Source organism: Somniosus microcephalus, chromosome 10 (assembly GCF_052327205.1).
Source record: "Somniosus microcephalus isolate GS21.2 chromosome 10, FLI_Smic_1.0, whole genome shotgun sequence".
Lineage (NCBI taxonomy): Eukaryota > Metazoa > Chordata > Chondrichthyes > Squaliformes > Somniosidae > Somniosus > Somniosus microcephalus.
Window position 1 is genome coordinate 30,916,099 of NC_140996.1, and position 12,512 is coordinate 30,928,610.

Consider the following 12,512-nt stretch of genomic DNA (forward strand, 5'->3'; position numbering starts at 1 on the left):
GCAATGTGCAACCAGGCTGCGTTGGTCTCCCGGGGAGGTCTCTTCTGCCCATTGGAAGGAGTCATGGGAGAGCCTAGGTGCAGCCCTGCACCCCTGTGCAGTGCTTGTCAGTGTTTGCAGCACCTCAATGCTGTAGAACACTGGCAGCACAAATGTCAAAATAAAATTGTGCATGGTCCCTTTAAGGAATCCGGCTGATGATGCATCATCAAATAATGTCATCAGACCCGCTTCCTTCAATTGGCCCGCAAACGCCCTGGGCTTTTGCTTAACAAGCCCAATCAGGGGAAAATCATTCTACACAGCGGGATTGAGCCGGCAGCGAGGCCGGGACATGCCACTGACATCGCCCGCCATGGACCCGCCGAGACTGGTAAAATCCAACCCCACCTCTCTGAACCATCTTTTTCTCTCCTACAACAACCTTCAACTGGGATGTGTGCAAGGCTGCTTTAAGTACCTGTGCTGAAAACGAGACATAGGTGACGTCAGCAGACCCGCTCCATTTTATTGGGCCGGCAAACCCGCAGGACTGTTTCAATTGATGTAATTAAGTTAAACGCGCAGTGCATAATGCGCTGTTAAAATGTTCGGGATGGCAACCCGTTACATGGCCCGCACGCACCCGCCCCGATGCTCAGGTAAAGATTCCAGCTCAGGTATCATTCTGGTAAATCTACGCTGCACTCCCTCCAAGGCCAATATATCCTTCCCAAGGTGTGGTGCCCAAAATTGCTCACAGTACTCCAGGTGTGGTCTAACCAGGGTTTTGTACAGCTGCAGCATAACTTCTACCCCCTAGTATTCTAGTCCTCAAGATATAAAGGCCAGCATTCCATTAGCCTTTTTGATTATTTTCTGTACCTGTTCATGACATTTTAATGATCTATGTACCTGGACCCCCAAGTCTCTTTGGACCTCCACTGTTTCTAGCTTTTCACCATTTAGAAAGTATCCTGTTTTATCCTTTTTAGGTCCAGATAAGAAAAAGCTTAACAGGAAAAGAATATTCAACTGCATTGCCCCTTAATCTTCGATGGTACAAAGGGAGATATCTGCTCCCAAAGAAACAAAAGTAAAATACATCAGTTGAAATATTTTCAAGTGAATTTTTCTAAAATACCTTCAGAATCATGGGGTGAGTCAACATATTGCTTCCTACTTCCAAAATTGAAGGCAGCTGCTTTGTTGTCTCTGCCCCCTCTGACTTCTCCCCATCCAAAGCTTTTGCTGCTCCCTGTTCCTAAGGTACTTCCCCTTCACTCCACAGTCTCTCCTCCATCTCCCCATCATCATTAAATGTATCTTTTCCAAGAAGCCCACAACCTGTCCCATTGCCCCTTCCATTCCCTGCTCCCGACTGCCAAACATCCCCTTCTAGTGCCACGATCACTGCCATCATCAACCCACTCCTTCCTCTGGCTTGGTCTTTTCATCTTTCAAAAATCACTGGTGTCACATGCCCCTTCCTCAAAAAAAAGCTTTTCCACCCCTCTATCTTCTTGCCCATCCACAACCTTTCCTTTCTTACCACAGTCAATGCGGGTCTTTGGCAAGATATTACCTTTGCCTGCGCCCCTGACCCTGGCCAATTTTCCACAGTTAGGACAATTTAATTAGGGCAGGCACTCGGGCTATTTATAGTGCCAGTGGATTGCCAGTCTCAGGTTAGGGCGGGGAGTGGAGGGAAATTGCTGGGACACCTTACTGCAGCATAGGTGGTGCCAGCTGAACAACTCAAAAATATTTTCTGTTCTCTTGAATTTTAAACTTGCTGCTTTGACCAATGCACTGAATTGCTCTGCAATCAATTGCACTGGACAAAGCAATCATAGCAAAGCTGGACATCCTGAATGCTCCAGTGTTCCTTTTGCTCAATGTTGCTAAGTCAAAATGATGAGGGAATCCATTGTATGATGCATTCTTGTCATTTGTGTCTTATCATAATATGTCCCCCGTATTTGGACAGGCGTATCATCCACCCGACGTCACATCCGGCAAAAAATCCTGGTAGTGGCATCAGGTGACAGGATGCCAGTCGAGTGCTTCGCTAACCTAATTTCTTCCCTCATCCTCCTGGATTACGCCCAAAATCAGGTTGAGTGGCAGTGGAAATTCTGGCTTCTCTTCTCTATGCTCCATCTCAGTGGCACTGCTCGCTCCTGGTTCCACTCATATATGCCGCACTAGAGATTACAATCCTCAAGTGGTTTCTCACACGGTCACCTCTCTGAATCCTAGAACTTCAGACTAGTTCCTTGTTTTTCATCATTTACAGGCCATCCCATCATTTACAGACCCCATGTTATCTGGAAGCATGGGATCTGTCCTCCAATGATAGTTGGCTCTACCTTGCTAGCTGTTCCATCGACCCCATGCCTGTTGCGATTGTTTTCAACTGCCTATGAACATTCAAATCTGGATCAGCCAAAATTTTCCTAACTTAATGTTGGCAAAACTGAAGCCAGTATCTTCAGTCCCTGTAAACACTTACATGCCTTTAAATTCAGCCCAACTCCCACTCCCCCATTGTCACTCAGGCTTATCTAAGGTGTATGGAACCTTGGGTTATCGCTAGACCCCAGATTCAACTTCCTCTTCCACATACGAACTGTCATCGAGATGGCTTTATTTCACCTTCACAACGTTGCTCACCTCAACCCCTACCTCTCCTCCCTCCACCACCAAACCCTCATTCATACTTCTATAACCTGGTGGCTGCACCTCTCTAATGCTCCTAAACCTGTGTCTCTCTCTATTTCCCTCCCATCTCTCTTCATCTCCTCTCAAAACTCATAACATCCATGAGACCGATCCGCTGCTCCCTTAACCTCATTCTCACTAAAAATATTGACCATCGAACTTCCCTGCCTAGCCCCATGCCAGCTTACATTGTAAGTGGTTCCCTTTCTTCAGGTACTGTACCCCTGCCCTAGCCTTCAACCTTGTAAGGTTCGAAAATTTCTGCACAACCCCAGAACAGAAGGAAAGTCATTTTAAAGTGATTTTTGAAACATCACAGAAGGAATATGGAAAAGGATAATTGTGGTGGTTGGGCCAAACAGAAAGATTTCAAGGAGTTTAATCTAAGGAAGAGGCTTTTGGGACTGTTTAAAGAGTTATTGGGCAAAAGGGATTTAAAATAAAAATCCAAAGAAGATTTGGCTGGTTTAAAAGACATGTTCAGGCTTGCAAAAGGCTGGAACAGCAGGGAGGCGGGGTGAGCCCCCGAAGTTTGTGTAGTGTATGTAACCGTTCCACCTTTAAGAGAACTATTTTAAGGGTTGCACTACTTTATCTTGGCTGCTGTATACTGTAATACCGGTGGTGACCACACCGGTATATAAGTGCTGTGTAATGATTTATTGGGCAGTTCCGCCCTGACCTTCAACTAGTAAAGACCTGTTAAAGTTTACTCTTGTGGTCTGTGTAGTAATTCTCAATATAACACACAGACTTAACAGTGGCGACGAGTACGATCTTACCCTGCGGCAGAGATACATCCAAGGCAGTTTAACGGGCGTCGAGAGGAGGCATCCGCCCTCATCATTCTGCTGAGAAAAGACTCGGGTCTGCAGAGCAAAGGAAGAATTCTGACACGAAGCCTTCCATCAGCAACAGGCAGTGATCATCCCTTCTATCACGGTGGTGGGTAAGCCGATCAGCGACGAGCAGCAAGTCGGCCACGTTGACTGTGAGTAGGGGAGAAAAAAAAAAAAAAAACGGAGGATATAAGGGCGGAGAACTCGACCACGGCCGGGCAAAGGAGCCGGACAGAAGTCGGGGCCAGAGGCGCTGAGACTGGGGCAGCGTAAGGCACGGAAGCCGCGGTGAATGCAAACGCAGCCGGTGCGAAAGACCGGGCTGCAAGCGGGCTGGGAGACGCAACAGCGTCGAGAGAGAGCTCGACCGCGACCGGGGAAAAAGGCCGGGCAGCTACCGAGGCCGCGAGGCGCAGCGACCGGGTCAGCGTAAGGCACGGGAGAAAATAAAAAAACCGCGGAGAACTCAGCCGCAGCCGGGGGGGGGGGGGGTAAAGGACCGGACTGCAAGAGGGGCTGGGAGGCACGATTTGAAAACCGCTGGGGGAGGGCGAATGCAGCAAATCGGCAATCGCCATTACAGCCAGCGGGGGAGAAAGGCAAATGCGGGAAGCCGCCATTTTCAGAGGCGGGGGAAGAAGATAAGCGCGGGAAACCGCCATTTTGTAAAAGAAAAAAAAAAAAAATTCTTTTGTTTCTCAAGAAGATCGCGAGGATGCCTAAGCGTGGTAACATCAACGATTTCGATCCCGATGTTGAAGATTGGGCCACGTATGTAGAACGCATAGAGATATATTGTAAGGCAAATAAAATATCAGATGAAGATAAAGCACTAACCTTACTAAACTCGATGGGTGCGAAGACATACGGGCTATTGAAGCATCTTCTATCACCAGCTAAACCAGCGGATCAGACTTTCGCTAATATTGTTGCTGTCCTGAAGAATCATTTGAACCCCACACCGCTGATGTTAGCGGAACGATTTAAATTTTATGCGAGAACGCAACTGAAAGAGGAAAGCAACGCGGAGTATTTAATTGAACTGCGTAAGCTAGCAAAATACTGTCAGTTTGGGGAAAGCCTGACAGAGGCACTGAGAGACAAATTCGTGTGTGGATTGTCGAAAGAAGGAACACAAAAGCGGTTGCTTGAAGAGAATGATCTTACACTTGATAAGGCTGTCACTATTGCAGCATCGCACAAAGCCGCAGCGAGAGGCACCGTGGAAATGCAGCTGAAGGCAGCGGTACTCAGCGTAGATCAAATGGCTTCGGGTACAACGAAATGTTATCGTTGTGGGAAGACAACACACGATCAGAACCAATGCTGGTTTAAAAACCAGGAATGTAGAAAATGTGGCAAGCTTGGTCACTTAGCTAAAGTATGCCGGTCAGGAAAGAAGACTAGCAACAAAAAGTCACCACAGGAAAAGTGCAGAAAGGTACATAAGGTGGCTGAGAAGAGTTCGGATGAACAGAATTCGGATTCAGACTCCAACAGCAAGGAACTGGGTAGCCTGAGAAGTCACAATGTGAGTAAGGAAGCTGACCGACAAACTATCTGGGTCACACTGCAGATAGCAGGAGTCCAAGTGAAGATGGAATTGGACACCGGATCGGCGTTGACGGTCATGAATAAGCAAGATTACAAAAAGTTATTCAAACATATTCCCCTACGGGATACAGAGATAGTATTGCAGACATACATGGGGCAAAAAGTATACCCCATCGGAAAGATAAAAGTCAAGGTGATACACAAGGGCAAAGAACACCAAGGAATGGACTTATATGTACTACCTGAGGGAGGTCCACCACTTCTGGGACGGGAGTGGATCAGGAAAATAAATATGGACTGGCACTCCCTAAACGCAATAACGGTAGATTCCGGAAAAAAAGATGTCAAACCTGAACGATTGTCCAGAATATTGGATGAGGCTAAAGAAGTGTTCCAACAGGGACTGGGAACACTGAGAGGAATTAAGGCAAAAATCAAGATTGCAGAACATGCAAACCCAACATTTTTCAAAGCCAGACCGGTACCGTATGCGATACGATCTGCTGTGGAAGCTGAGCTGGAAGGGCTGGAACGTTCAGGAGTACTGTCTAAGGTCGACTGGAGTGAGTGGGCCACGCCCATTGTTCCCGTCATGAAGCGTTCATCGAGTAACAAGCCAGGGGAACCGGGGAAGGTCCGCATCTGTGGAGACTTCAAGATCACAGTTAATCCGGTGCTTCACACGGTGCAATATCCGCTTCCGCGGATCGAGGATATCTTTGCTTCATTGTCTGGTGGGAAACGCTTCACCAAGATAGATCTGGCGCAAGCGTACTTACAGATGGAAGTTGAGGAAGAGTCGCGCCAGTACCTCTCAATCAGCACGCACAGAGGCTTGTATCGATATAATAGACTGGTTTTTGGAGTGGCTTCGGCTCCGGCAATTTGGCAGAGGGCCATGGAGCAGGTATTACAGGGAATTCCAAGCACTCAATGTTACTTGGACGATATCCTGATTACAGGAGATGACGATGAGGAACACCTTGCAAATTTGAAACTGGTGCTCACCAGGTTGAAGGAATATGGCCTTCGAGTTAATCGCCAGAAATGTGAGTTCTTTCAGAAACGGATCTCGTACTGTGGTCATGTCATTGACCAGGAGGGGCTGCACAAGTCACCTGACAAGATCGAAGCTGTTGTGAAGGCTCCCGCTCCGGAAAATGTATCCCAGTTGAGATCGTTCCTAGGGTTGATTAACTATTACCATAAGTTTCTGCCAAATCTATCCACGGTGCTGCACCCGCTGAATGCTCTTTTGCAGAAAGAAGTACCATGGAAGTGGAGCGAGGACTGTAAGAAGGCCTTTCGCAAAAGCAAGACATTGATCACCTCAGAGGAAGTGTTGGCTCACTTCAACCCAACGCTACCTATTCGTTTAGCTTGTGATGCTTCTCCTTATGGTATTGGAGCAGTACTCTCACACAAGTTGCCAAATGGCTCGGAAAGGCCAGTCGCATTTGCATCCAGATCATTGACCTCCGCTGAGCGCAACTATGCTCAGACAGATAGGGAGGCTCTCAGCCTGGTGTGGGGAGTAAAGATGTTTAATCATTACCTGCAGGGCCAGAAGTTTACACTGCTGACAGACCACCAGCCGTTGGTATCCATATTCAACCCTAAAAAGGGCGTTTCCATTATGACAGCGCAAAGGCTACAGAGGTGGTCCCTTTTCCTAGGGGCACACCAATATGACATAGAATACAAAGGATCAAAACAGCATGGGAATGCTGACGGGTTATCACGCCTACCGTTGCCAACGGTAGAAGAGGCGCCTACAGTGGACCCAGTGGAGATGTTCCACTCAACCATAGTGGAATGTCTACCAGTAACAAATTCTACGATCGAAAAGGAAACAAGAAATGACCCGACTCTCTCACGAGTCTACGATTTAACGGTGAAGGGATGGCCAGCACATGGCGAACCACTGTTGCCAGCATTTTCGCAAAGAAGAGAACAGCTGTCAGTGTGCCGAGGAACTTTGATGTGTGGATCCAGAGTGGTGATTCCACCCAAACTCCAGCAAAAAGTGCTAAAGGAGCTTCACGAGGGGCATCTGGGTGGAGTGAAAATGAAGAACCTAGCCAGAGCGTTCGTGTGGTGGCCAGGTATCGATGGAGACATCGAAGAAATGACCAAGAGCTGTTTAGGATGCCAGAAGGTCCAAAACGCCCCACCACAAGCTCCTCTGCATCCATGGGAGTGGCCCTCATCTCCATGGCAAAGGGTACATATCGACTTTGCTGGTCCATTTATGGACTCAATGTTCTTAATCGCGGTGGATGCACACTCCAAGTGGCCGGAGGTAATAAAGATGTCCTCCACCACCACGGAAAAAACCATCACAGTATTAAGGACCATATTTGCCAGGAATGGGCTGCCGGAACAGATCTGTTCTGATAATGGACCGCAATTTGTGTCCGAAGAATTCAGGAAGTTCTTAAAAAACAATGGGGTTAAGCACTACACGTTCGCCCCATACCATCCCGCCACCAATGGATTAGCTGAAAGGTTTGTCCAGACCTTCATGAAGGCCATAAAGGCCATGGGTAATGAAGACATAAATCTACAACATAAGGTAGATAACTTCTTGTTTGCGTACAGGAATGCAACACATGCGGTCACAAACCAAACTCCCGCCATGATGTTTTTCAATAGAAGACTAAGATGCCGGCTGGATTTGATCAAGCCAAACATCAGAAGGGACGTAGAGAACCGGCAATTTCAAGGCATGAATGAAAGGCCAACTAGAACCTTCCAGATAGGTCAACAAGTTTTGGCCCGGGACTACCGTACCGAGAAATGGCAGCCTGGAACTATTTGCACACGACTAGGACCGCTGATGTATACCGTGGACATTGGTGAAAGCATAATAAGGTGCCATGCTGACCAGATCATAGCGTCATCCGAAAAGGGACAACCTACACCACAACTCTATACGCCTAATGATGAGGCAGAGATACCCATAGTATCTACCTCCGATCCGGTGATACTGAAACCAGATGAACCCGACACTGACATTCAATCCGAATCGACCTTGCCAAAAGAACCTACTACACCACCGAAAACTACTACACCACCGAGGCGTTATCCGGACCGAGTCAGGAAGCCTCCAGAGAGACTGAATCTGTGAACTGCTTTTATATTAAGTTGTGTATATATGTTATGATGTTATGTTTAATGGGAATATATACTGTTAACCTAAAAAGGGAGGATTGTAGTGTATGTAACCGTTCCACCTTTAAGAGAACTATTTTAAGGGTTGCACTACTTTATCTTGGCTGCTGTATACTGTAATACCGGTGGTGACCACACCGGTATATAAGTGCTGTGTAATGATTTATTGGGCAGTTCCGCCCTGACCTTCAACTAGTAAAGACCTGTTAAAGTTTACTCTTGTGGTCTGTGTAGTAATAACACACAGACTTAACAGTTTGTATATTGGGCTGTCTAAGTAATGTCAGGATGCCCCAGTTTTACATAAGGACAATGAAGCCTGTTTTCCTGCCCAAGCCAGGTATCAGGTAAACAGGACATGCCCCAGCCATATAAAGGAAAATAACAGCAGCCCCACAGTTACTGTAAACAAACCACAGTTCAAAGTCAGTTTAAAAGGATTGAAAAACGTTTAGCATATTAAATTGGTTTCAAGGCAACCCCAAAACCAGTTAAAAGCCGATTAAGTTTGGGTGAGCCATCCCTTAAAGTCGTTAAGTCTGATGGGCCATCCCCGAAGCTCGTTAGAGTTTTAAAAAGACATTAAAAATAACGAGCCCGCCAAATTTGACAAAGGAAACCGAGATTTGGCGGTCAGATAAGCCAGACCACAAAGTAGTATAATTGAGGCCTGCTTGTCCAGTTAAACAGCACAGTACAGTTCGGAACACAGACAGTCAGTTCGTCAGTTCGGAGTTCAACAGCCGAGTTCAGAAGACAGTCAAGGTCGAGTGCAGTACAGCTCAAGAGAGAGACCATCATCGGAGACTCGAAGGAAGAAAGAAGAAACAGAGATCGCGGCAACCAAAGGCTTACAGAAACCAACACCAGCCAATATTACCACCAACCAGGTAATATTGGGCCACCGCGACCAACAAGAAACCAACCGCCAAAAAACTCACGAACCAAAGACTTGTTTCCACTCTACAGGCTAGTCTGACTTACCCCTGGGTAAGATTTTGGATAAAAGACTCTAAAACTAGCCCTAACCAAAGAAATTTGGGTACTTACCCGGTAAGATCCAACCCAGCGACTAACCGCATCTGCGGACTCAATCCAACTGAAGACCCAACGCAGGTGCAGTCTTCTACCACGTCCGAGGTACAACAGGCCCCAACCGTCACAACTAAAGAGAACCCCGAAATTGCGAACCTCTACAACTGTCAAGAAAGTTGTTTTTGGTGAGCATTTCCTGGTCCTCTGGATTCCAGCCTAGCTAGTGTAGTGGGGTTGGGAGGGTAAGGGATTTTTGTATATTGTAATTCTCCCTTGCTTATTCCGTGTGTTCCCCACCCTTTTGAAGTGTAAGTTTTATTGCATTGTGTATTTTCCTGTCTCAAAATAAAGAACTGAATTCTTTTGACCAACCCAGGTGTCTGTTGCAAGTTTATTACGACCCCTAGTCTAGAACAAAAGGGAGTATGAGCGATTCGAACCGCTCAAAGGAGTCAGAGGGGAAGCTGACAAATAACGACACAACACACCACCCCCTACAACCTATGTCAACTTTCAGTTTCTCTCCAAGCTCCTCTTATTCATTAGACCTACCTTCTGCTTCCTTGGCCCCATTTCGACTAAGTGCTATCACCAACCTCCTTCCCTGGCCTCTACGCTAGCTAACATTGTAAGTGCTTTCCTCTCTTCAGGTACTGTCTCCCTTCCTTTCAAAAGCGCGGTTATCACCTGCTTCCTCAAAATAATAACCCTTGACCCCTTTGTTCCCGAAAACTACCGACCCATCTCCAAACTTCCTTTTTTCTCCAAAGTGAATGTGCTGTCACCTCGCAAATCTATGCCCATCTTTCCTGCAATTCTTTGTTTGAATCTCTTCAATCATGTCTCCACCTTTGTATATGACCTCCTGTTTGTCCCCAAATGCACTCTCCAGTCTTCCAACACCAGTTTGCGTCTCGTCCCTCACTCCCACAGCTCCACTCTCTCCAACCTTTCCTTCAGACAACTTGTCCCTGCTCTCTGAATCTCCCACTTTTTGCACCTCAACATTGCAAGTCCCCCCCTGCCTTCAAAAGCCTCCTCAAAGCCCAGCCCCCCTTTCAACCTTGCTTTTGCCCCTGGTGACCTTCATCCTTCCCCCTCACTGCTCAGTGTTCACTTACTTTGTAAAACACCCCAAGATGTTTCTTGGCTTGTAATCTGTGCTACAGAAAAGGAAGTTGTTTATATAATTGACTGGGAAAGAACCCATCACTTTACCAAAATAAGGTGTGGGAACATAGAGTTCCTTTCCCTAGCCGATTAGTTGTAGACTGTCTTTTCAAATCTGTTTCGTGTAGGAACTGGATTCCTAGTCAGTTCATTTACAAGGGTCTGAATGTGTTCAGATTTTCAGCAGCTTGAAAGTGAGCCAAGAAGAAGCAAAGCTCTGCAGAACTAATACTGATCTGTGGCATGATTTTGAAGCTTCTGAGCTGAGGCTTGTTCACAGTGAGCTGTAGAATTTCTGTTGTGATCTGGTGACAGTGCATTGATGTACAAGCACACTAAACACTAGTAAAACATGGATTTGTGCTAGGGTTTCCCCATGTGGTAAACGCTTTCATTTGGCTGGGCCGTTGAAAAGATGACATAAAGTGCTGAGAAACTGCCCTGCAGGGAAGAAGCAAATAACCCAGACACAAGCTAACATGCAATACTCTCTTAAAACCTCTTAGCTATTAACTGAAGGATAACAGGGGCAAGTGTTTGAATGCAGGTCACCTTTGGACTGTGTAACTGTGCATGGCAGACCTGCACAGAATTGAAGAGTGGGAAAACAAAATAGGGGTAAAATTTTTAAAAATAAATAATGGATGTAACTAACATTTACAAAAATAAAATTTTAGCAAGAATGCATTCATATAAGCCTGACATTTAATAGCGTGCTCCAAAAACATGGCTCCCAATCTTGCATGACTGATGCATGAGGTGCCCAATTTTCCAATGGTGACTTGGAGGCAAATAATCAGACTGTGCTAACATTAACTGTAGCTCCATTGTAATAAAAAAAAGTCCCATACTGAATTTCACATCCATGGTTGGGATTCCACCTACAGCACAAGCCTTGTCCATAACAACTAGGTGTAGGAGAAGCATGGAATGTGGCCTGCCCAAGTAAGCCTCTTAGAAGGAGGAGGATCTCAGGACCTGAGTGCCAAACGTGTTGCAAAATTGAGATGAGGAAGTGGAGTTTGCTGGGGGGAAGCCAACAAATACAGGCAAGGTGACTCCAGATGTGTTTATCCGTTACTGCTCTAGGATTTGCATTAATCAACCCTGCCATGCATAGCTGGGGCATATCAGAGGAGTCCCATCTTCATCACCGCTGCTTCACAAGACCGGCTTTCAGAGTTGTACCATTTGCTTCACAATGGCCTGCACTCAGCATCTGTACCAGATATGGCTTCTCTTGTACAAGTCAATGTTACCACAGCATAAAAAGAATGTAAATAAAGACTTGCATTTATATGAATTGTAGTCACTGTTGTAGTGTAGGAAACGCAGCAGCCAGGTGCCACAAACGGCAATGTGATAATGAACAGATCACCTGTTTTAGAAACATAGACATAGAAGACAGGAGCAGGAGTAGGCCATTCGGCCCCTCGAGCCTGTTCTGCCATTTAATGAGATCATGGCTGACCATCCAAATTCAGTACCCTGTCCCTGCTTTCTCCCCATGTCCCGTGATCCCTTTAGCCTTAAGAACTATATCTAACTCCTTCTTGAATATATATAATGAATTGGCCTCAACTGCCTTTTGTGGTAGAGAATTCCACAGGTTCACCACTCTCTGGGTGAAGAAATTCCTCCTCACTTCTGCCCTAAACGGCTTACCCCTTATCTTTAGACTGTGACCCCTGGTTCTGGACTCCCCCGCCATCGGGAACATCCTTCCTGCATCTAGTCTGTCTAGTCATGTTAGAATTTTATAAGTTTCAAAGAGATCCCCTCTCATTCATCTAAACTCCAGCGAATATAAGCCTAATTGACCCAATCTCTCCTCATACATCATTCCTGCCATCCCAGGTATCAGTCTGGTGAATCTTTGCTGCACTCCATCCATGGCAAGAAAATCCTTCCTCAGATAAGGTGACCAAAACTGCACACAATACTCAAGGTGTGGTCTCATCAAGGCCGTGTACAACTGCAGCAAGACATCCTTGCTCCTGTACTCGAATCCTCTTGCTGTGAAGGCCAACATAACAT